Source organism: Aethalodelphis obliquidens, unplaced genomic scaffold, assembly GCF_003676395.1.
Source record: "Aethalodelphis obliquidens isolate GAN/ISIS:26980383/991018 unplaced genomic scaffold, ASM367639v1 scaffold23, whole genome shotgun sequence".
In the NCBI taxonomy this organism is placed as follows: domain Eukaryota; kingdom Metazoa; phylum Chordata; class Mammalia; order Artiodactyla; family Delphinidae; genus Aethalodelphis; species Aethalodelphis obliquidens.
In genome coordinates, this window is record NW_020837967.1 from 6,948,096 (window position 1) to 6,970,307 (window position 22,212).

At 43.4% G+C, this 22,212-nt stretch overlaps 1 long non-coding RNA gene across 1 annotated transcript in view; it reads right to left on the reverse strand.

Moving 5' to 3' along the window:
- LOC113628269 (uncharacterized) overlaps positions 1-21,811 on the reverse strand; it is a 35,579-nt gene extending 13,768 nt beyond the window's left edge. Inside the window, exons 1-2 of the long non-coding RNA XR_003435962.1 lie at positions 21,409-21,811; positions 18,763-18,817 (exon numbers count right to left, since the gene is read on the reverse strand). This is a non-coding gene — a long non-coding RNA (uncharacterized LOC113628269). The remainder of the gene's footprint in view (positions 1-18,762; positions 18,818-21,408) is intronic.
- Between the last annotated feature and the right edge of the window lie 401 nt (positions 21,812-22,212).

Here is a 22,212-nt window from a genome sequence, read left to right on the forward strand (position 1 = left end):
TCCCATGTACCTGGATTCTCAGGTATTTAATGGCTCCTTTCTCCTGAGCCCTCTCCCAACATATCTTATTTAATAATAATATTAGTTCTTAATGTGTTTACTTATACCCTGTCTTGTTCTGAAAAGCACTGAAGGCAACACATAGACAGACATACTGCATATGGCGACTAGCATTCATCGATTCAACATAAACAGAGCACTTCCTATATTCCAGGCACTGTGCTGGGTCCTGGAGAAACAGCATTCACGTTCTACCGGGCTCTCCTGGGTCTCTCCTGCACATGTGCATAGTTTCCCAGCCAGCAGGGATGTGTGGAGAGCCCATCTCAACCCTTTGGCTCTCCCATTCCAAGATTTTCTGTTAAATACGTAGCTGGTTCACCACTTACCCCAATCAGGAGCACATTCTCGAACTTGCAGAAATGTGAGTTTTCCCCATCTGTTTCCTGCCAAGTTCTCTGTTGCTGTCAGTGCTGTAGGTTTTCACCCTCTGCTCAAAATTTATTTGACCCCATTGGCAGTAAACTTGATATTTTTTTCTGGTCAGCCCCTTGCTGATAAAACAGTGGACAAAACTGGGAAGAGGGCTGGGATGGAAACAGACCAGACAAAAAGGCTGCAGACCCGTTCTTGCCTGAAGCTCTATCCATTTTTCATGAGTAAATGCTTCTCAGTTTGTTATCTGCCTTTGGCCAATTTCCAAAGCACAGAAATGGTTGGTTCTGACAATATTGTCCAGTTTCATACTATCTGGGGAGGAGAGGATTTACTGACCTTTTCATGTCACGATAGCTGGAAGTTTGGCCTCTGAAGTTTGTTTTCTTTTTAATTTTTAATTTTGATGGGGCACTAATTTCCCAGTTTTCTGCTGTTTCCACTGTCCCTATGGCCCTACACTTGTTCTGCTTCATTACCTGCCTCACCCTTGAAGGCCCTGAGCTTAGGAATTATGATCCACAGAGGTGACACCTCGACAATGTCCTTAAAGTGCAATGGAATGTACAAATAGTGCTCGGGCCTGTGTGCTAGATTCTCTGGAATATAAAAGCATTCAAGAGAAGGTTCTTGTCTTCAAGGCCCCGAAAATCCCGGGGGAGATGGGGAGCATGGATACAAAGAGATAACTAACAATGCAATGGCGGGAGTCCACGATAGGCACAGGGATGGACTTCCCTGGGAGTCCAGTGGTTAAGATTTTGTGCTTCCACTGCAGGGGGTGGGGGTTCCATCCCTGGTCGGGGAACTAAGATCCTGCATGCCACATGGTGTGGCCAAAAAAAAGCACAGGGATGTCCTCTGTAGGCTGGGAAGGACAAGAAATGATTTCTCAGGTTTATGACATACAGACCCTTTATATGATTTGTCAGGTTTTTTGTCAATTACTAAATATTACTTTGGTACTTGGAATGAAATTGTTTTCATTGGAAGGAATAAACTAGTGTACCTTAATAAAGAAAGAAGAGTTTGGGAAGTGGAATACTAGGGAGTGCTAGATGTCACCTTGCTGCTGGTGGAACGTGGATAGTAAACAGAATACCACGTCCCAGCTCTGCCACTCCCGTGCTGTGAGATTTGAGAAATTCATTTCTGCATCTGTGCAGTGCGGGAGGGGTGGGGAAGTGGTAATCATTTTTGGTTCAAATGCCCTGTGGTTCTAAGAGAGGAGAGAACCTTTTCCTACAATCTCTAGAAGATATGATTATGTTTGTTCCCATGTATCACAAGGATTAGTCACTAGATTTGCCCAAAGCAATGATCCCCAGAATGGTTAAGCAGGGTTTCTGAATGTTTTTAAATTTATTTTAGTAAGAATATTTTGAAAACCTGATGAAGTTATGACATCTTTTCTAGGCGAAATAAACCACATCTTCCTAAATATACAAAACGTTGCCTAGAATCACAGGGAACTGACACGCTCAGGTTAAGGACTCTTGAGAGCAAACAACGAAAAAGAGCCCATGATGAGCTTCGAAGCCCTGGATTCAGCTCTGGGTGTTGTAGGCTTCTCATTGTTTTTAAAACAGTCAAAGAAAAACCAAAGTGAAGGTCTGAATTAAAAACTAACCTAGAGGGGGCTTCCCTGGTGGCGCAGTGGTTGAGAGTCTGCCTGCCGATGCAGGGGACACGGGTTCGTGCCCCGGTCCGGGAAGATCCCACATGCCGTGGAGCGGCTGGGCCCGTGAGCCAGGGCCGCCACAACAGTGAGAGGCCCACATGCCGCAAAAAAAAAAACAAAAAACAAAAACAACAACAACAACAAAAAACTAACCTAGGAAGATCTGTTGTAGAAAATGAAAATTGTTCATCGCTGAGAAAGGCAGCCTAAAGAACAAGAAAATCTCCCTCTTCTCAGAATCCCAGGCCCAAGGGAGGAATGAAAAATTAAAGGCATTAATATTTATCACAGCCAGAGAAGGAAAACCCGCAGGAAACGATGAGCAAGGCTGCAGCGGCAATTATAACCAAAGACAGGAAACTAAAACAGGAGGCTTATCTCATTAGTTAATTTCAATGCAACACTCCAGAGGGGTATTTTGGCCGGATGCCTCAAAAGAACGCTTAATCCTTCCCTAGGAGTATTCAGAGATCATCCAGAGAGTTATTAATGCTCTCTCAACCTTCTCTTTGCCCTCTCCCTTTTGGAAAGTAGAGAAGGAATCTAGCTAGGTTAAGCGAGCATTTTTTTTTTTTGGCCATGCTGCGCTGCATGTGGGATCTTAGTTCCCCGACTAGGGATCAAACCCATGCCCTCCGCGGTGGAAGCTTAGAGTCCTAACCACTGGACCGCCAGGGAAGTCCCTAAGTAAGCATTTTTAATTTCAACTCCTAGAACATTATATTGTGTTCATTTTGAAATCATCTTACAGAGAATCAGCCCACGGGCTAAGGTATAGATGTGTCTGACAGAATAGAAGAAGCAGAGTCCAGGGGTCCAGCAGGGCCGTGGGTTTCAGACTCACTGCTGCTTCTGCTGCCCAGGGCTGCCTCCCAGGTCAGAGGTCAGGGGTTAGAGGTTATCAAACACCCAGGGCAGGGACTCCCACGTTCTGCAAAGTCACAGGCACCACTGTCATCATCTGCTTCCAGTACTCCGGCTGTATTTACAGGCTCCCTAGTCACTCAGGGAGAACGGCATCCTGCAGAAGGACAGAACCCACAGTGCAGAAGGACTCTGGGGGCAAAAATAAAATGCAATAACTTGTGCATTGTTCTCTTTCAGGTCAGTGCTTTTTTGCTGTTTAGAAGTCTGCTGAGAGACACCCCTGGCAGTCCAGTGGTTAGGAGTCCCCGGCTTCCACTCCAGGGGGTGCAGGTTCCATCCCTGGTCGGGGAACTAGTATCCCACAAGCTGCTCTGCACAGCCAAAAAAAAAAAAGAAAAGAAAAGAAATAGAAGTCTGCTGAAGGGAGCAACATCAAAGCACCCTATGTCCTTAGTCTCTATAGACTGTTCTCTGCACCCAACAGCGATTTTTTGAATACTGAGTCAGATCCTAATATGCCTTCAGAATCCTCCAGACAGACCCCACCTCTCTCTGAAGGTAATCAGAGTCCCTGACATTGTATATGAGGCTGTGCTCCTGGCTGTCTTTCTGACACCCGCTACCCCAGTCCCTGCACTCCAGCCCACTGGCCTCCGTGCTATGTCCAGAGCGCTCCAAGCCCACTCATACCTCAGGACCTCTGCACACACTGTTCCCATGTCTGGAGAGCTCCTTCTGGATCCATCAGTATCTGCAAGGCTCACCCTCACTTCTTTCAGGTCTCTGCTCATATGTCACCTCATCAGAGAGGGCTTGCCAGCCATGCTGCCTAAAATAACAGCCCTTGTTCATCCTTCCCTTAACCTTCTTCACTTTTTCCATAGCACACATCATTACCTGGCATTCCCATAGATCCTCTGTGTTTTTAAATTGTACCCTTTTGAATGGGGATTTTTTTCTTGTTCCCCAACTATATCCCTAAGACCCAGAATGTGTCTGACAAATAACAGACATTCAATAAATTTTTTTTTTTTTTTTTTTTTTTTTTGGTACGCGGGCCTCTCACTGTTGTGGCCTCTCCCTTTGCGAAGCACAGGCTCCGGATGCGCAGGCTCAGCGGCCATGGCTCACGGGCTCAGCTGCTCCGCGGCATGTGGGATCTTCCTGGACCGGGGCACGAACCCGTGTCCCCTGCATCGGCAGGCGGACTCTCAACCACTGCGCCACCAGGGAAGCCCTCAATAAATATTTTTGAATGAATGCTATTGGTTAGTCTGCCTAGATGGGTGTATAATGGTATTAACTATTTTCTTTTTAATAGTGAAATACCATAATACAACAGTGCCTACAATGCGTATGTACTCTTTAAAGAATAAGTGCGCACCCATGTATTACCACAAAGTGTACCAATGATATATTCTGAGGTACCAAAATAGATCTTCGATCAAGTCCAAGTACTAAATTATTTCCCGTTATCAGTCAATTAGAACTCTCTTTGATGTAGATAGCAGAAAAGCTGACTCAGAGTGGCTTACACAATAAGGAAATTTATCATATAAAGTCTCATTTTAAAAATCCATAGGCAGATACATGCACCCCATGTTCATAGCAGCACTACTCACAATAGCCAAGACATGGATCAACCTAAATGTTCATCGACAGCTGAATGGATAAAGAAGATGTGGTACATATACAATGAAATACTACTCAGCCATAAAAAGGAACAAAATAATGCCATTTGCAGCAACGTGGATGGACCTAGAGATTATCATACTAAGTGAAGTAAGTCAGAAAGAGAAAGACAAATACCACATGATATCACTTATATGTGGAATCTAAAATAGACACAAATGAAGCTATCTACAAAGCAGAAACAAACAGACATAGAAAACAGACTTGTGGTTGCCAAAGGGAAGTGAGGTGGGGAGGGATAGACTGGGAGTTTGGGGTTAACAGATGCAAACTATTACATATAGAATGAATGGACAAAAAGGTTCTACTGCATAGAGCACAAGGAACTATATTCAATGTCCTGAGATAAACCATAATGGAAAAGAATATAAAAAAGAATGTATATATGTAACTGATTCACTTTGCTGTACAGCAGAAATTAACACAACACTGTAAATCAACTATACTTCAATTTTAAAAAATTCGTAAGTAGAAGGAACTTTAAGCAATGGTTGCTTCAGGGGTTAGGGGGTGTCACCAAAGTATTGTTTTGATTCTTCTCTCCATTCTGCCTTCCTTGGTATCAGCCTCGTCCTAAAGCTGACTCACTAATGGTGGCAAGATGACTGCCCATAGATGCAGGCTGTATGCTTCATCTTTCATGTCCAAGAAAGAGCATCATGAGCTAAAGATGCTGAGAGCACTCCGATTAGACTTGCGTGGGTCCATTGCTCACCTCTGGGCCAACCACATGCCTAGGGGAATGCAATGTGCTCATTGGCTTAGCTGAGCTCAAGTGCTCCAACCTTGGATCCCCAGGTAGAAACACACGAATCCCTGAAGAGAAACCAGGGACTGTCGGGCATAGAGAACAGAGTCGTGGTTGCCAAGGGGGAGGGGGGTGAGGGAGGGATGGATTGGGAGTTTGGGCTCAGCAGATGCAAACTGTTATATACAGAATGGATAAACAACAAGGTCATACCATAATAGCTCAGGGAACTATATTCAATATCCTGTGATAAACCATAATGGAAAAGAATATGAAAAAGAATATATATATATGTACACTGAATCACTTTGCTATACAGTGAAAATTAACACAACATTGTAAATCAACTATACTTCAATAAAATAAGTAAAAAAAAAAAGAAGTCAGGCACGATTGGAAAGATGTAATGCAAGCTGGGATGGCATTCACAAATGTCCACTGTACCTTTTTTCACCAAAGAGTAGTTCAGAGCCGATTTTATCCAGCTATAGACATATTCTAGCAAGCTTCATATCTGCTCTCCCAGCCCACAGCAAGTGGACAGCACTCGAAGCAGATAGATTGACAAAAACAGGCAATGGCACCAAGTAGACACAAGATTCCTAAAAACATGATCATTCAGCCACAGGGCAAAAAGACCAACACAGCAGCTCAGTGATGACACCCTCATTACACCTCAGTGTGACAGGAATGGTATTATGACCCTGAGGAATAAAACCTTTAAGCTGTATCCAGTGGACAATGTTTAGGAAGATAAAAGGATGTTTAATGGATTTTGAAGAGATTCTATCAAAACGTTAACTATTACAATGAAGACACTCAAAGAAATGTTTCAGTTCTCCCAAATGATGCCAACTAAATGAATGGCTGTTAGCTATAATTATCAAAATTATAGTGAGATGAGAAGCCATACTTTCCACAATTTGGGGGAATTTCTACCTATTACAGACCTATTATTAAAAAAGAAAATTATAACAATTTAATGAGCAAAATGAATGGGGTTTTTTTCATAAAAAGCAATAAGTAGTTCCCTCCAACCTCAAAAGTTAAAAAGGGGAACTTAAGTCTCAGGTCACTGTATTTCCCACTTCTAGTAAGTATGTTGGAGCTGCCAATTTAACAAATACTTACTGGGAACCTGAATATTTATTTCAACTTGAATGTTCCTGACGGTTTTTTGAGCAAGGAGGCAATGGCTAGCACAACCCACAGTTTTGCACATGGAAAATCAAGACTCTAAGTAGTGAAATAACTCACTTTTGGGGGAGCATTGAGTCCACTCAACAGGAAAACTTCCAATATTGTCCCTGTGTTGGGCCATTGATTGTTTTAAGGTACTAAAAACGAGGGGAATCAAGATCTGAGATTGAGTAAGACACAGGGCTCCGTCTGGGGACGCCACACTGAAGATTCTGCTCAATTTTTCAACTCAGTTTTCTTTTCAATCTTTTCCTCTTTAACCAGGGAAGCCTTAAGAGCAGAAATGGTCAGCAGTCCCCAAAGTGATATAATCTGAGGGCTACCTAGGAAAGGCCTTTACTCCAAATGTTTTCTCCACCACTATTGTGAAATTCCATGAATGGAGAGCACTGGGGGAGGGACAGGTATTCTGCCAACCTCAGGGGTCCCCTAATATATTGCATATATTCCTGGGAGATATAACAAGACCCTGGCGGTCAAGGCCCTGACCAATGAGAAACAAGTTGGGTGGCTGGGCAAGGGGCAGGTGAGCGTGTGAGCTGAAGCTGGGAGCAGAGGTTAGATGAGCTGATTGCTATTGTCTTAACCCAGCCTGACCTACAACTGTCTGTACTTCTCCACCCCCTGAGGCTTCCACCCTAACCTAGAAGAGTCCACTTTAGCTCTTGTCATTTCAGAGCAGTCCCTCAGGCTCCAGGCTGTGCCTCCCTCTCCTGGCCCTTGTGCCCCGCTCCCCTATAACAGTTATGCCTCAACACACCTGTATCGGTCTGCTCAGGAGGTCTGCTCAGGAGGTCTGCCCTGAGAGAGGAGCACAGCCTGGGGGCTTCAACAGCAGACATTTATTGTCTTATTGTCCTGGAGGCTGAAGGCTGAGATCAAGGGGTGGGCAGGGTTGGTTTCTGCTGAGGCCTCTCTTGGCTTGTGGACGGCTGTCTTCTCCCCACATCTTCATGGGGTCTTCCCTCTGTGTCTGTGTTCAAATTTCCTCTTCTTTGAAGGACAGCAGTCCTATTGGATTAGGGCCTACCTTAGTGACCTCATTTTAACTTACCCCTTTAGAGGGCTTATCTCCAAATACTGTCACATTCTGAGGTGTTGGGGGTTAAGATTTCAATATGTGAATTTGGGGGGTCGTAACTCAGCCCACAACAATACCTGACTTTGAAGAGTCCCCTCAAAGGCCCTTGACTCCCATCCTGAAACACTGCCCCTACATCCATTTCAAATTTATCAGAGCAGGTTTCCTAGATCCAGGATTTTCTAGTCTGAAGTTCTCCTGGAGAACATTAGGCAGGACACAGTGCCTTTAAATTGGGAGACCAACCCTGCAGGCAATTCACAGGTTTCTTTATTTGGTCAGAATTAGAAGTGGGTTCTGCAGGGGTATCTTGAATTTTACCCACAAGATGACTTCTAGTCTGGATTGGGCATCTTTGGTGATGGACATCCTGTGACTTTCTGAGAAGCGGTAGACCCAGGTGAAGACTATCAATTAAAGCATTTCAGAATTAAAAGGAGAAATTGCACCACCATGGAAATAAAATCAAAAGTCCTTGTTCCCTCTGTTGGTTGAATCCTAGGGATTACGGAAATCCGACGCTGGCAGCATTAGCCCAGATCTTTGATGGGGGCCACCCCTCCGGCTCTATTTCACGTTTCGTTACCTGGGTTGCATACCTTTCAAAGAATGGCCTTTAGTCAGGGTTTGCAGCTCTTTGCCCCCCAGGCTGTAGGAATGGCATCACTCTGAGGCCCCTCATGAAAAGCAACTCCAGGTCTTTCAGCCCTTCCTTTCTGGGCTGTGTGACTCCACCTGATTCTGGGAAAGAACCTCGCATCCTGCCATCCTGACCCCACGCCTCATCCCACCACCCTCGCTGCTGGGCTGGTCTGAGTCCAGAGAGCAGGAGGTAAGTTCCATACGTAGTGACATCACTCAGCGGCTCCCGCAAACGGCAGTGTCCCCTCCACTTCCCAACTTCCGGAGCACCCAGGACCAGACAGCAGCCTGACACACCCTCCTTGAATCAGGACCTCACAAAATACTATCCAGGCAGCCTCGAGACGTTCACCGACACGGCGTCAATTAACCCAGGAAAGAAAGATTCCCATGCTCTTTCCATTCCCCGCGAAAAAGGGAACGAGATCCCCTCTCCTGGGAATCCTTAAAAATAGGTGAGAGGTTCATCTGTTGTAGCTGGAGGATGCGTGAGGCCGAGTGGAATGTCTCCTGGAGCCTGGGGGATCCTCTGATCCAGAACCCAGCCGTGTGGTTTAAACAGCCCTGGTCACCTCCACAGGGAACCTCTTGGATGGACCATGAACCGTCTCCTCTGTCGTGATTGCCCTGGACGCTGTGATCTTTCCCCTCCTCAGCACCGGCACTCTTACCGTTCAGCTATTCCAAGAACACTGACCATGCATTTTGTTTGTTATAGTGCACTCCCTGAAGACATGATGCTCTGAGAGGCTAGCGCTCTGGCCGTTCCCCAAGCTCCTGTGAGCCCTCATGAGGAGCAACACGCATCAGTGACACAGGGCTTAGCCCGTCTCTCTCTGCAACCTCCCACTGCATCCTCTCCTCACACTGGTTCCATCACACTTGCTGACGAGTGGCACTCAACCCTGCTGCCCTCTGAGCAGTCATCTTATTGCTCCCTTCCTTTGGCCGCCAACCTTCTGCCTCCGCCTCTTGACCCCTTGTCTCTTCCTTAACCCCCTTCAATTCGGTTTCCATCTACTCCAAATAAGCGTAATTTTCAAAATGGTGTGTTCCATGCACCAGGGGCTCAGAGGGAAGAAGGCCTGGGCCTGGCTCCTAAGAGATCAAAGATCTTCCGACCCACTGGTGGATGCTCAGTTAGATGGGGGTAGAGACAACCACGCCGCCAGGCAGAATGTTTCAAGTGCTATAGAAAGAGAAAGAAAGATGGAACGTCCTTAAACATACTAAAAATAGAGCTACCATATGATCCAGCAATCCCACTCCTGGACAAATATCTGGAAAAGATGGACGTTCTAATTTGAAAAGATACACGCACCCCAGTGTTCACAGTAGCATTATGTACAATAGCCAAAACATGGAAACAACCTGTGTCCACTGAGAGGTGAATGGATAAAGATGTGATATATATACACAATGGAATATTACTCAGCCATAAAAAAGGATGAAATAATGCATTTGCAGCAACATGGATGGACCCAGAGATTATCATACTAAGTGAAGTAAGTCAGACAGAGAAAGACAAATATCATATGATATGACTTACATATGGAATCTAAAATATGATACAAATGAACTTATTTACAACACAGAAACAGACTCCCAGACATAGAAAATAAACTGATGGTTACCAAAGAGGAAAGGGGGGCGAGGGATAAATTAGGAGGTTGGGATTAACATACACACACTACTATATATAAAATAGGTAAACAAGGACCTATTGTGTAGCACAGGGAACTGTGTTCAGTATCTTGTAATAACCTATAATGTAAAAGAATCTGAAAAAGAATATGTATATGCATACACATATATATATATAACTGAATCAGTTTGCTGTACACCAGAAACTAACACAATATTGTAAATCAACTATACTTTGATTTTAAAAAAAAGAAATATAGGCGCGGCTGCGACTGTCTGTCGGGGCCCTGACCGTTTGTCTGCTGCTGGGAGGGACAGAGTTTGCGGCCTTGGGGCCTCCACGTGTGCGCTCCCCAGGGCCTGTGCACCCAGGTGGACCCTCGGAGTTAGCAACCCGTGTTTTCAAAGGTAACCAACTGCCCACACACACAAAAATATTCCAAGCAAAAGCACCAACCTGTTTGCTGTGGTCCAAGAAGGGAGTTCTCTAATTTTCCTGCTTCACCCTTTCTGTATTGTCCACTTGTCTGTAGGGAGCATGGATGGCTGTTGTCCTATCATGTAAGGCATTTTTAGAAAGTCAAGGAAACTTGGGGGAATTCCCTGGCGGTCCAGTGGTTAGGATGCTGTGCTTCCACTGCAGGGGGCGCAGGTTCAGTCCCTGGGACTAAGATCATGCATGCATGAATGCATAACATAAATAAATAAACTCTTCCCCTTTAAAAATAAATAAATAAATAAATTAATTAATTAAAAAAGAAATATATATTTACGGCAAAAAAAAGAGAGAGAAAGGAGTAGGTGGAGATTTTGGGGGGACGTGCAAGCCACACTCAAGCTGAGCTTCAAAAGGACCAGCAAGATCTTTAAAGGTACAGAATGAGAGCAGCTCTGGCAGATTAGGGTGCAGGTTCAGGAAGCATTCAGGCCACAGACGCAGCAAGGGTCTGAGTGAGGAGGGAATCTGGGGGCCAAACAGAGGAATGCAGCGCTGAGGAGTCTGGGCTGAGCTTGGCGTGTGTGAGCAGGCCTCTGATTGAGGGGCCTTTAGCGGGCAGCATTCACACATCACAAACTGGGGCTTCGCTCCAACTTGTCCACTTATTAGCAACAAAGGAATTGAGTCATTATTACAATAGATCCCCAGGTTCTGTTATGCCACGCCCCATGGTCCTGTCCCGCTTGTGAAAAAACAAAAGGAGACAGTTCAGTGGCCTCGTAGTGAGTAACTGACTTCAGCTTCTTAACAAGGGCAGGGTCAGAAGCCTCCATTCTGAGAGTGGGATTGACATCTATACACTAATATGTATAAAATGGATAACTAATAAGAACCTGCTGTATAAAAAAATAAATAAAATTAAAAAAAAAAAAAAGAAGTCTCCATTCTGATCTCCCATGAAAGATGTATGCGCTTGTGCCCAAGTGAGCAAAGCCTGGGGAGAGGGGCGAGTCTCTGAAGTTCAGGGGCTGCTCCAGCAGGATTGGAGAAGCCCCGTGCCTTCCTACCTCCACCTGACATCCACGGTTTCCTCCCAGCCTGTCTCCTAAGAGAACTGGGTCATCACTTCACAATCTGGAATTGGCTACCAAGAAGGCTCTGTCCCCAGAGGACAGTATTCACTGGTGAAATGGAAGAGGCCTTCAGAGAGCAGACAGTGCCCAGGAGATAGTGATCAGACCCCAGGGCGGTGGTCAGCCCACACCTGGCACTGACATGCCACACAGACTTGGCTCCCGCGGGTGCTACAGTTCCAGTTACTAGATACTTTTTCACTTATTTAAAGATGTCCGGCCAATGCCACCCTACAGGTATGTCTTCGCTGGGCTAGAGGACAAAGGCTATCTCTTTTAAAAATATATTTAAATAGCTTTTTATTTCCCTAATCCAATGTTTATGGCTTTCTTCAATTGTCTGAAAACTATTTTGCCAAAAATTACAGTGTGTTATTCTATTACCACCTTATTGTAATAATACCCTCCTTTTATAACCACTCCACCTGTTGGGCAGTGTCCCTGAATTTGCAAAGGCCTTTTACTGAAGAAAGCCACAGATGGGGGAGCAAGAACCATGTCCTTCTGCAGGTTCTCTTGGAGCCTCAGTTTCTCCTCCTGAAAATGGGATCTATAATGTCATCTAGTTAACGAATTAGTATCTGAAAAATACTTTGAGATTGAGGTGTGAGAACTGCTATAGGATCAGAGCTATGGATGTAGCTTTTAAGCCACAGAAGTGGTCTTGTGTGTAATCTGAATATTCTTAACACACAAAAGGAGCTTACAGTTTAAAGGCATCTTTTAGTAAATGCATTTATGAAATGAAAAATTATGTGGCCCTCTTAGAAATGTCTCAAACATTTGGAATTTCTTAACACAACATTTTAACGCAATGTTAAGTCAGAATGGCTTGTTATTTGTTCTGCCCTCTGTTGATTAGATCAGATGAATTTAGCTCTAGAGTCAGACCTCAATGGCTTCAACTATTCAATTTATGAATCTAAGCAGGCCTGTTCCTCTTCAGTGCTCATAAGCACTTCTTCCCAGGAGAGGAAGGGGAAGGGAAAGCCAATGAAAATTAATTAATTTTGCTATTTTTAGTGAATGTGGGAAATGGGCTGATGGGAGACAAAACTCAAAACCTATTATGGAGCTGTTTGGATATCAATTACCCCTGTTCCCCTCAAATGGTTGCTGGAAAATGGGCATATTTAGATACTCTGTTGGGCAAAATTATTCTCCCACCATAATACAGGTTTTGCAGGGATGGGCCATCTGTCCTGCCTGGGAGAGTCAGCGTGAAGCAGACTGCATCCCTTCCCCAGCCAGCTCTGCCCCTCACCTGCAGGGTCTTGCATCTATTTTTGTCACCTCTGTCAGCCTGGCTAAGGGGTTCCAAATAAAACCGAAGGAAGGCATGAAGATGGCCGAAAAAATGAAGTCTGCGCAGCACGAGCCTGTAGCCTTACCTTTTTGTAGCTTCTGTGGTCTTGCCTGAATGAAGGGCTTTACTCTGTGTTGGAGGAGGTGATGCTTTAGGTAGGTTAGCCTTACCCGTGGAATTATTGTTTGGATTTCTTTGGTACATGGAAGCACAGAATCTTTTCACAAGTTAAAAGTACTAACTTTGCATTTGGCATTCAGTAATTCTTTATGGAACACTTCGGGGAAATGTTGTGGCACGTTCCATCGAAATAATGGATTTTTATGTAGTTCTCAACCTTTAGCTGAGACACAGCTTCTATTTTGTTGTCATCCCTGTAGCCCTCCCTCTCAGTAACTCCTCAGCTCACTCCACTCAGATGAACATTTTATAAGACAAGATTTCCACATTTCTCATGTTTATGACTATTCCTAAAACTCTCATAAAGTTTGTACTTTCCCCCAATACTAATTTAATAACCTTGAAAACAGTCAACAGTATGAGCACAAATTCCTTAATTGGCTTTACAGAGAGAAAATGCATGAAATAGTACTGCTACACCCGGTCAACACAGACTCAGGAACGGCAGCTCTGGTCAAAAGCAGAGAGCAGTGGATTAGAACAACCACTTTGTCACTTACTACCCAAGTGAGATTGAGCAAAGTCACTGAACACTTCTGAACTTCAGTTTCATCTGTAAAATGGGAATAATCACCGTCAAGAGGATTAAATGTGTGTGAATATGTTTTGTCAACCATGAAATGGTATAAAGATGTAACGGTTGTTATTATTTATGCCCCTGAAATGTGAACAACAGGGGCTCCAGGCCTCTTTTTTTTTTTTTTTGGCCGTGCCATGCAGCTCGCGGGATCTTAGTTCCCGGGCCCCTGGCAGTGGAAGCGCAGAGTCCTAACCACTGGAAATTCCCTCCAGGCCTTGAAAAGAGCTTAAGAAAGAAGGTCGGGATCTGAGAGAGAAGATTATGAGCCCGAAAGGTGAGGGCCAAACACTTAGCATGAAAAACACATGTCACCGGTCCCATAAGGATGTTAACATGTATGAAGAACAGGCACCTGGTGCCCCAGGTCAAGTCTTGTTCGTGAAGATGCTATAATCCAGGCAACTCCCTGGCCTCCAACTTCCTGAGGTCACTGTTTCACTTAATATCAAAATGAAATGCAGTCATTAACAGCTGAATCTAGAATACTCTCATCTATTTCTCTAACATATCCAAGAACACATGGGTTTGCCTTCTCATCCACACTGTCACCGATTTCCCTGCTTTCCTCTGACTCCAAACCATTACTCCCAGCCCCGCTTTAACCGTCCTTGCTTTCCTGAAATCATGGGATATGATCCTTTCCGTCCCCCAAAGCACTGCCGGCATTACATGGTTTGGGAGCAGCAGGGAGAATTACCACACGGTGTGCAAACACTTCAAATCCAACGTCAGACATCACTGCGCTCTCCAAGTCCCATCGCTTTCGACATAAAGAATGTTTTATATCCACATCTCTCCACAGGCCCTGGTTTTCTTCCATGTTTCTAGGTAGCCCTCCCCACAACCATTCCTCTAGACTCTTCCATTTCCTTCTTCAGGATCCCGACCCCCTTCTTGAGATACCAGTGGATTACTCCTGTTTCTGTATCATGCAGAATGATTTAACATTTTTGTGTGTGTGTCTTTACTTCTCCCAACTCAAGCATCCTAAGCAGACAGCCTCACCTTTCACAACCCAACAGGGATGATGGATGGATGAATGAATTTAAATTTAATGAGATGCCCAGCAGACAATTTAAAACCAGGTTCCTGACCACAGTGAGGGGAGGCACTCAGCTTGTTAAATGAAATGAATAATGCCCAGAGGTGAAGATTGTTCAGGTCATGGTCATAGAAGTCATATTTGAGAGCAGGGTGATGAATGTCTTTGCCCAAGGAGAGCAGAGTGAACTCTGCTATAAGACTCAACTTTGGGAATTAAATACTTCTATTTAATGGACAGTCCAAGCTCCTAGATGCCTGTAAGCTGGGACGAGAACTCAGAGAAGACAGCTTCAGAACAGTCGTGGGAATAGAACCCGGACAGCCAGGGTTTAGGAAGTGAATGGAGGTGGAATGAAGAAGGCAGTAAATGTATTTAGGCTGCTGCACTCTTTTTTTTTTTTTTTTTTTTTTTTTGCGGTACGCGGGCCTCTCACTGTTGTGGCCTCTCCCGTTGCTGAGCACAGGCCCCGGACACGCAGGCTCAGCAGCCATGGCCCATGGGCCCAGCCGCTCCGCGGCATGTGGGATCTTCCCGGACCGGGGCACAAACCCATGTCCCCTGCATCGGCAGGCGGACTCCAACCACTGCGCCACCAGGGAAGCCCTAGGCTGCTGCACTCTTACGTGGATCATTTACAAAGCTAGTAAGCATTTTAAGAAAAAGAACTCTATTCCTGTAACTGGTTTACAGAGGATTCTCACCTTGCTGGGGATGTAAGCACGGGATGGTTTCATTGCTGTCAGCAGCTGCTCTCTGCTGAATCCCCATTTCCCACCAGCGATCAGACTGGCCAGATTTAATAATCTGCCTAAGATTTTGGGTTATTAGACCAGTCTCATTTTTGTATTTAAGATTCAATTCTAATCATTCAACAACGACGACAAAGAAAATAGCAAGTGTTGATGAAGATGTGGAGAAATTGGAACCCGCATACAGGCGTTGCAGGTGGGTGCAGCCACTGTGGAAAACAGTATGGTGGGTCCTCAAAAAGGTAAACATGGAATCACCATACGATTCAGCAATTCTACCTCTGGGTATGCACCCAAAATCACTGAAAGCAGGGACTTGAACAGATTTTTGTGCACCCACATTCACTGCAGCATTATTCACAATAGCCAAAACATGGAAACAACATAAGGGTCCACCACAGAAGAATGGAATTAGAAAGCATGGTCTATACATAAAAAGGATTATTAGTGAACTATAAAAACGATGGAAATTCTAATACATATTATGACATGGATGAACCTGAAAACATACTAAGTGAAAGACGTCATCGCAAAAGGACAGATGCTGTGTGATTCCATTTATATGAGGTCCATAGAGTCGTCGAAATCATAGAGACAGAAAGTAGAACGGTGGTGCCAGGGGTGTGGGCTGGGGAATGGGAGTGAGGATTTAATGGGGACAGAGGTTCAGTTTGGGATAATGGAAAAGTACTGCAGATGGATAATGCCGACGGTTGTACAACACTGTGAGTACACTTAATAGCACTGAACCGTACACTTAAAAATGGTTAAAATGGTAAATTTTATGCTATGTATATTTTACCACAATTAAAAAAAATTTTTTTTTAAAGGTTCAGTCCTAGGCATTCCATCTCAAACTCAGTCGCCTGGCCCATCGGCCCCCCAGCAGCTTGCTTGTTCTGCCCTTGGGGTAATGTATGTTCCCGCACATAGAGCCCCAAGAACTGGAGGGTCCCCTTCCACACGCTTGGACGGACTTGGAGAGTGGGGTGGGTGGAGCTGCCCCATCTTCCCGCAAGGCTCACTGAGCTTGCAGCCCTTCCAGCCCAAGGGAAGGGACTGCTCTGAAATCTCCAGCCTGGCAGGTCACAAGCCTTTCAAGTCTGTCCCCAAACCTCAGTGGGAAGGACACACTGTGCCATACTCCTCGGCTCCCAGAATGCTGTGACCTTCTTACCCGGCTCAGCTCCTCGTGGCCTGGGGGTAACTATGAGGTCACCCTAGCAAGAGTCTAATTCCCCGTTTTGCTGAACCCCAATCTTTATGAGTGATTGTCTTAGGACTCTCGCCCTGACTTGGCTGTGGGGATTAAAGGAACCCCTTCCCCTCTGTGGCAGGCAGAATTCTAAGCTGGCCCCCAAGATTCCAGCCCCCTAAGCGTGAGTGGAGCCTGCAGATAGGATGGGATGTCACCTCTGTGATTATGTCACATTATGTGGCAAAAGGGATTCTGTGGATGTAAAGTCCCTCATCAGGGACTTCCCCGGTGGTCCAGCGGTTAAGATTCCACACTCCCAGTGCAGGGGGCCCGGGTTTCAATCCCTGGTCAGGGAACTAGATCTCGCATGCCACAAGGAAGATCCCGCATGCCGCAACTAAGACACGCTGCAGCCTAAATAAATAAATATTTTAAAACAATAAAATTAAGTCCCTAATCAGTTGACTTGGAGATGGTTAGAAAGGAGATTGTCCTGGGTGGATAGAAAGGGAACACAGCCCCGCTCCAGTCTCCTGTTACAGCCTCCCACCATGAATATTAACTGCATCTCCACAAAGCTTAGGACCTGCAAGCCTCTTCTTAGTTTGGAAATGGGACTGGGGGTGTAGCTGGCAGTACAGCCAGCTCAGAAGTGTTGACCATCAGGAAGTCCTGAGAAGCTGGTTAGTTCCCGGTGACTTCCTGAATGGGGAATGTAAGAGGTCCTCAGGGCAATTTTAGTACAAGAGGGAAAAAATATCCCACATTTTATTACTCCCAGTGAACAGAAGCATTCGGTGTGATTTCTTTTCCTATTGTGATTCTCTGTAGGAAGAGGTTTTTTTTTTTAATCCTATTTAACAATTTAGAAATTGAAATAAAACATTTTAAGCTTATCAAAGGATTGCCAGTTTCATTTTCCCCATCCTTTCCTCCACCAGTACTGCAACTTGGAAATACAGTTGAGACCCACTGTCTGAGCACCTGGTGGCATCCAGGTGGCACTGACGGGAACAGAGTTATTGAATCTGTAAGCTGGGGACAGACCTGGACTCCACGGTCCCACTAAGTGGTTAACGACCCTGCTCAGTGATTCCTCCGTCTCTCTGACTGTAACACTACATACATTTTGCTCCCTCAAAATCAGGGAATTAACATCCTTAAGTTCAGGGTCACATCAAAGAAGAAGTTATGTCTTGGGTCACAACAGAATTGTATAAAAAAGAAAGTCAGCCCTCAAATGTAGAAATCTGGCATAATGAAATCTTTTACCTGAAATGGGTTTAGAAGAATTCAACTTAGCAGAAGGTAACACAAACTACAAATGTTAAGTATTCCAACGCACTGTACTCATCTCTCCTTCCAAATGTCTGTGACACAAACAGGACTGGGTCTCATTGGGTCCCAGCTCTTACCTAAGACCCACCTGAGGCCAGTTTCAGCCCATATTCAAATCTCCTGAGAATAAGGTTCACTCCAAAAGCACTCGTGAGGAGTGGAGGCCTTAGTGAAATTTGTGGGAAGACGGACAGGGTTAAAAGACACTTGCACAGAAAACTTCTCAAGGCTCTCCTGTCCCCGGCTCCCCAGACACCACAGGTTCCTGGAGCCATTTCCAAGACCCTGTCGGCTTTGCATCCTCCATCTGTAAACCGAAAGCTAGCCAGAGAACAGCGGAAGCGAAGCAAGTTATCCTCAGACAAATTTCAACCACCCCTGAGTCCTCAGGCTTATCTCTGGGGGGATACGGTTCACCTCACCATTGTTTTATTTACAGAATCACTTCTATTTCATCTAGGGATTAATAGATGGTTGGTGACTAACCAGTTTATCATTTGAGTCTTGTCTGCATCCCACCAAGCCCTCCTGGACCATAAATTCCCTGTAGACAGGGAACCTATCCATACTGTTCACTGTTGCATCTCCTGGACTTTACCCCTAGTAACACCTGGCACAGAAGAAACCACAAGCAATCTCTGGATGAAAAATGAATGGGCTCCATACATTCTCTCTTCCTGTTTGGACGTCAGTCACTTGGCAGGTCCTAAAGCCTGAATGAACAGCACTTCTTCCTCAGGGATCTTTTTAGAACCTAGCTTCTCTTTCAGACTCCTATCATTGAGTTCAGATAAAATTATTTACCATTTTCTTCCACGTTTGTTTCTTCCAACATGTAGTTCTCCTTCAGAATATTGACCTGGAATACAGACAAGGTAGCATGTTATCTACTTGCTTTCAGGAAGTATGGAACCACTTTATTATCATCTTTTAAAGTTTTTCTTGAAATTTGTCACCAAAAAACCTCCAGGCTGTAATTTCCTCATTTGTAGAATAATTATTTCCTTTTTTAAATCAAGAAATTTCACTAGCAAGTCATCCTTGAAATGCATCAATCTCCTTCTCTTCCCTCCTTCTATTATCTACCAAATATTTATGGAATGTTTGATATAAGCCAGACTCTATGCTATGCACATTGGCATTTATTGTATCAAAAATTTGTATTAGTCTGTATTGATTTATAACAGTAAATATAGAACCACAACAGAAAATTTGGGACATATACAATACTATAAATAAGAATCACATAATCACAGCCAGAAAGAGTAACTGTCATCCTTTTGATATATTTCCTTCTAGTTTTTGAATATATACATGCATTTTTCCATAGTTGAAGCAATAGTTTACACACAATTCTGTAATGTTCTTTTTTCCCCTTTAACAATATATTTAGGTATTTTCTTGTGTTCATGAAAAATACCTGATTTTTAATAGCTGCATAATAGTTCACTTAAACTTCCCCCTAATTTTGGATTTTTTGGTTGTTTCTAATTTTCTGACATTACGAAAAAGGAGACAGTGCACAAATATTTTCCCCTTTTCTGATTATTTCTGTTGAATCCCTAGATATGGAATTGTAGGCCAAAGTATATAAACATTTTTAAGGGTCTTGAAATATTTCACAAAATCACTTTCCAGTAAAGTTATATCAACTTATGCTCGCACTATAATATATAAAATTGCCCATTTCACTGCACTCCTGCCAGTACTGAATGTTAGAATTTTAAAATGTTTTTCTAATTTAATAGATGAAAATATTGCTTACTATTTTAATTTTTAATTTTTTCAATTACTGGGTAATCCAAACACTTTAAAATATAATTACATATACACACTAATCGTTTTTATTTTTTCTTTGAGGAAATTTTCTCATTGAGTTATTAGAGTTTTCTTATCAATGTGTGTGTACTCTTGTATTGAGGATAAAATGAACTGTCAGGGCTTCCCTGTTGGCGCAGTGGTTAAGAATCTGCCTGCCAATGCAGGGGACATGGGTTCAAGCCCTGGTCCGGGAAGATCCCACATGCCACAGAGCAACTAAGCCCGTGCACCACAACTACTGAGCCTGTGCTCTAGAGCCCGCGAACCACAACTACTGAGTCCACGTGCCACAACTACTGAAGCCTGCGTGCCTAGAGCCCGTGCTCCGCAACAAGAGAAGCCACCGCAATGAAGCCTGCGCACCGCAACGAAGAGTAGTCCCCACTCGCCGCAACTAGAGAAAGCCCGCACACAGCAACGAAGACCCAGTGCAGCCAAAAATAAATTAACAAATAAATTTTTTTTAAAAAATGAACTGTCAGATTTGTTCTGTTTTCTATTTTGTTCACAATATTTTTAGTTGTCACAATTTGTAAATTCTTATATAATCTAGTCTACTGGTCATTTCCTTTATGATTTTTTGATTTCTTTTCTTCCCCCATCTTGAGGTTACATAAATATTTGCCTAAATTTTCTCCTAGTTTTAAAGTTCTTTAATGTAGCTGAAATTTCTTTTAACACATAATGAAATGTATGAGCTCAACTTGATTTTTTTTTCCAAATTACTAGCTTTCTCAAGTCCATTTTATTGAGAATCTGTCCCTTTTTCATTTATTTTAGATGACTCCATCACATATTAAAATCTACAGTATATCAACACTGTCTTTTTCTGGGTTATCCTATTTTATTATCTATATCATTCAATATCTACTAATATTCTATTTTGATACTTTAAATTATTATTTTATACTGTTTAACTAACAAACAGGGAAATTTTCCATCTGTTTCTTCATTTTCATAATCTTCTTAACCCTTCTTATCTGCTACTTGTTCAAGTAAACTTTAAAATAATTTTGTTTTAGCCTACCAAGGTAGGTGTTAATAGCTTCATTGTACAGTTGAGGAACTGAGTCTCAAAAAGAATAAATAGCTCAAGATTACACATATTCTAAGTGGAAGAGGCATAAAGCAAAATCATGTCTTTTGACATCTCCTCTTTCAGCTCTAAAATGCTGTAATTTTTAGTAAACTCAGGAAGCTTACTCGCTAACCACTTTCTCCTTTCCTGTCTACCTCCCTCTAGTGGTCATTATAAATATTGCAGTTTCTCAAGTCAATTTTACACAGTAATTATTTTTATACAACAAAAATTATGTTTAGCTTAAATTTTTAAAGTTTACTTTGAAATTTTTAACTTACACAGAGTTAATAAGAATAATTGTCTAATATTTTGAGCCATGTATCACCGGCATTTTCTTAGCAAAGAACAACCTCAGAAGAATTTAGTAAAAATTCGAGTGAAAAGAAAGTAAAATTTTGTCAATTTCATGGATTTTTAAAGTAGTAACAACAGCAGGTCCAAAGACCCTCCAGATGTTTCTTCGTTCTTTTCTCCATTGACGTTATCTAAGTACTTTTAGGAATAACAATCTTTAAATTCCCCCTCTAAGCCATTTCTTGTTTTCTTACCTCACTTTATGTCCTTTCTCACCTTCTAGTGCCTTTGAGTAGGTTCAGTTGGCACAGAGGTGCCTGGGCAGGGGTGCAGGGGGTACTGGAAGGCAGCCTGAGCTCAGGTACTCACGCTGCGCCCTGGCCAGGTCTGCACCGGCCCCGCGGAAGCGCCACCTGTTCGCAATTCCCACAAAGATCAGGTACGAGCTAGCAGGGCTGGCCTCCTCCCCCTACCGCCTTGGTTGAAACCTCAGTCTCATTTTCTTCCCTGTTCATTTCCTGTCCGCCACACCCTCCCACCCTTTTTTTCTTTTTGTGCCTTTTTCTTTTCCCTTTCTTCCTTCCTAATCCCATCATACTTCAATTTCTTCTTCCCTATCTCCTCTTCACCTGGAAGAAAAGATACCGTGTAAAATTTAATTCGTACACACAAGATAATGTGTACATTAAAAATTTTAAAGCTAAAAAACTAAGCTACACATATGTTTATACATCATAAAAGCTTAACCAAGCGAAAAGAACACTACTAAAAAGGAAAAATAATTCTGGGAAGCACTTATGTCTTTTTTTCTTTATCTGAATTTGTGGAAAACAGGGGCTGCCTATGTTACTCTCGCCTGTGGCTATTTAATACTATTTAACTTTTACTAAGCCAATTCACGATACATGCATTAGTGTTTACATGGAACAAAATTTAAGAGAAAAAAGAACATGAACAGAAAGCTTAGGTCCATTATTCAATGAGGATTAAGGACTGACAGAATTGAGAATCTCTCCTGGATTTGGTTCAGAAAGAGGGGGATAATAATACTTGCCTAA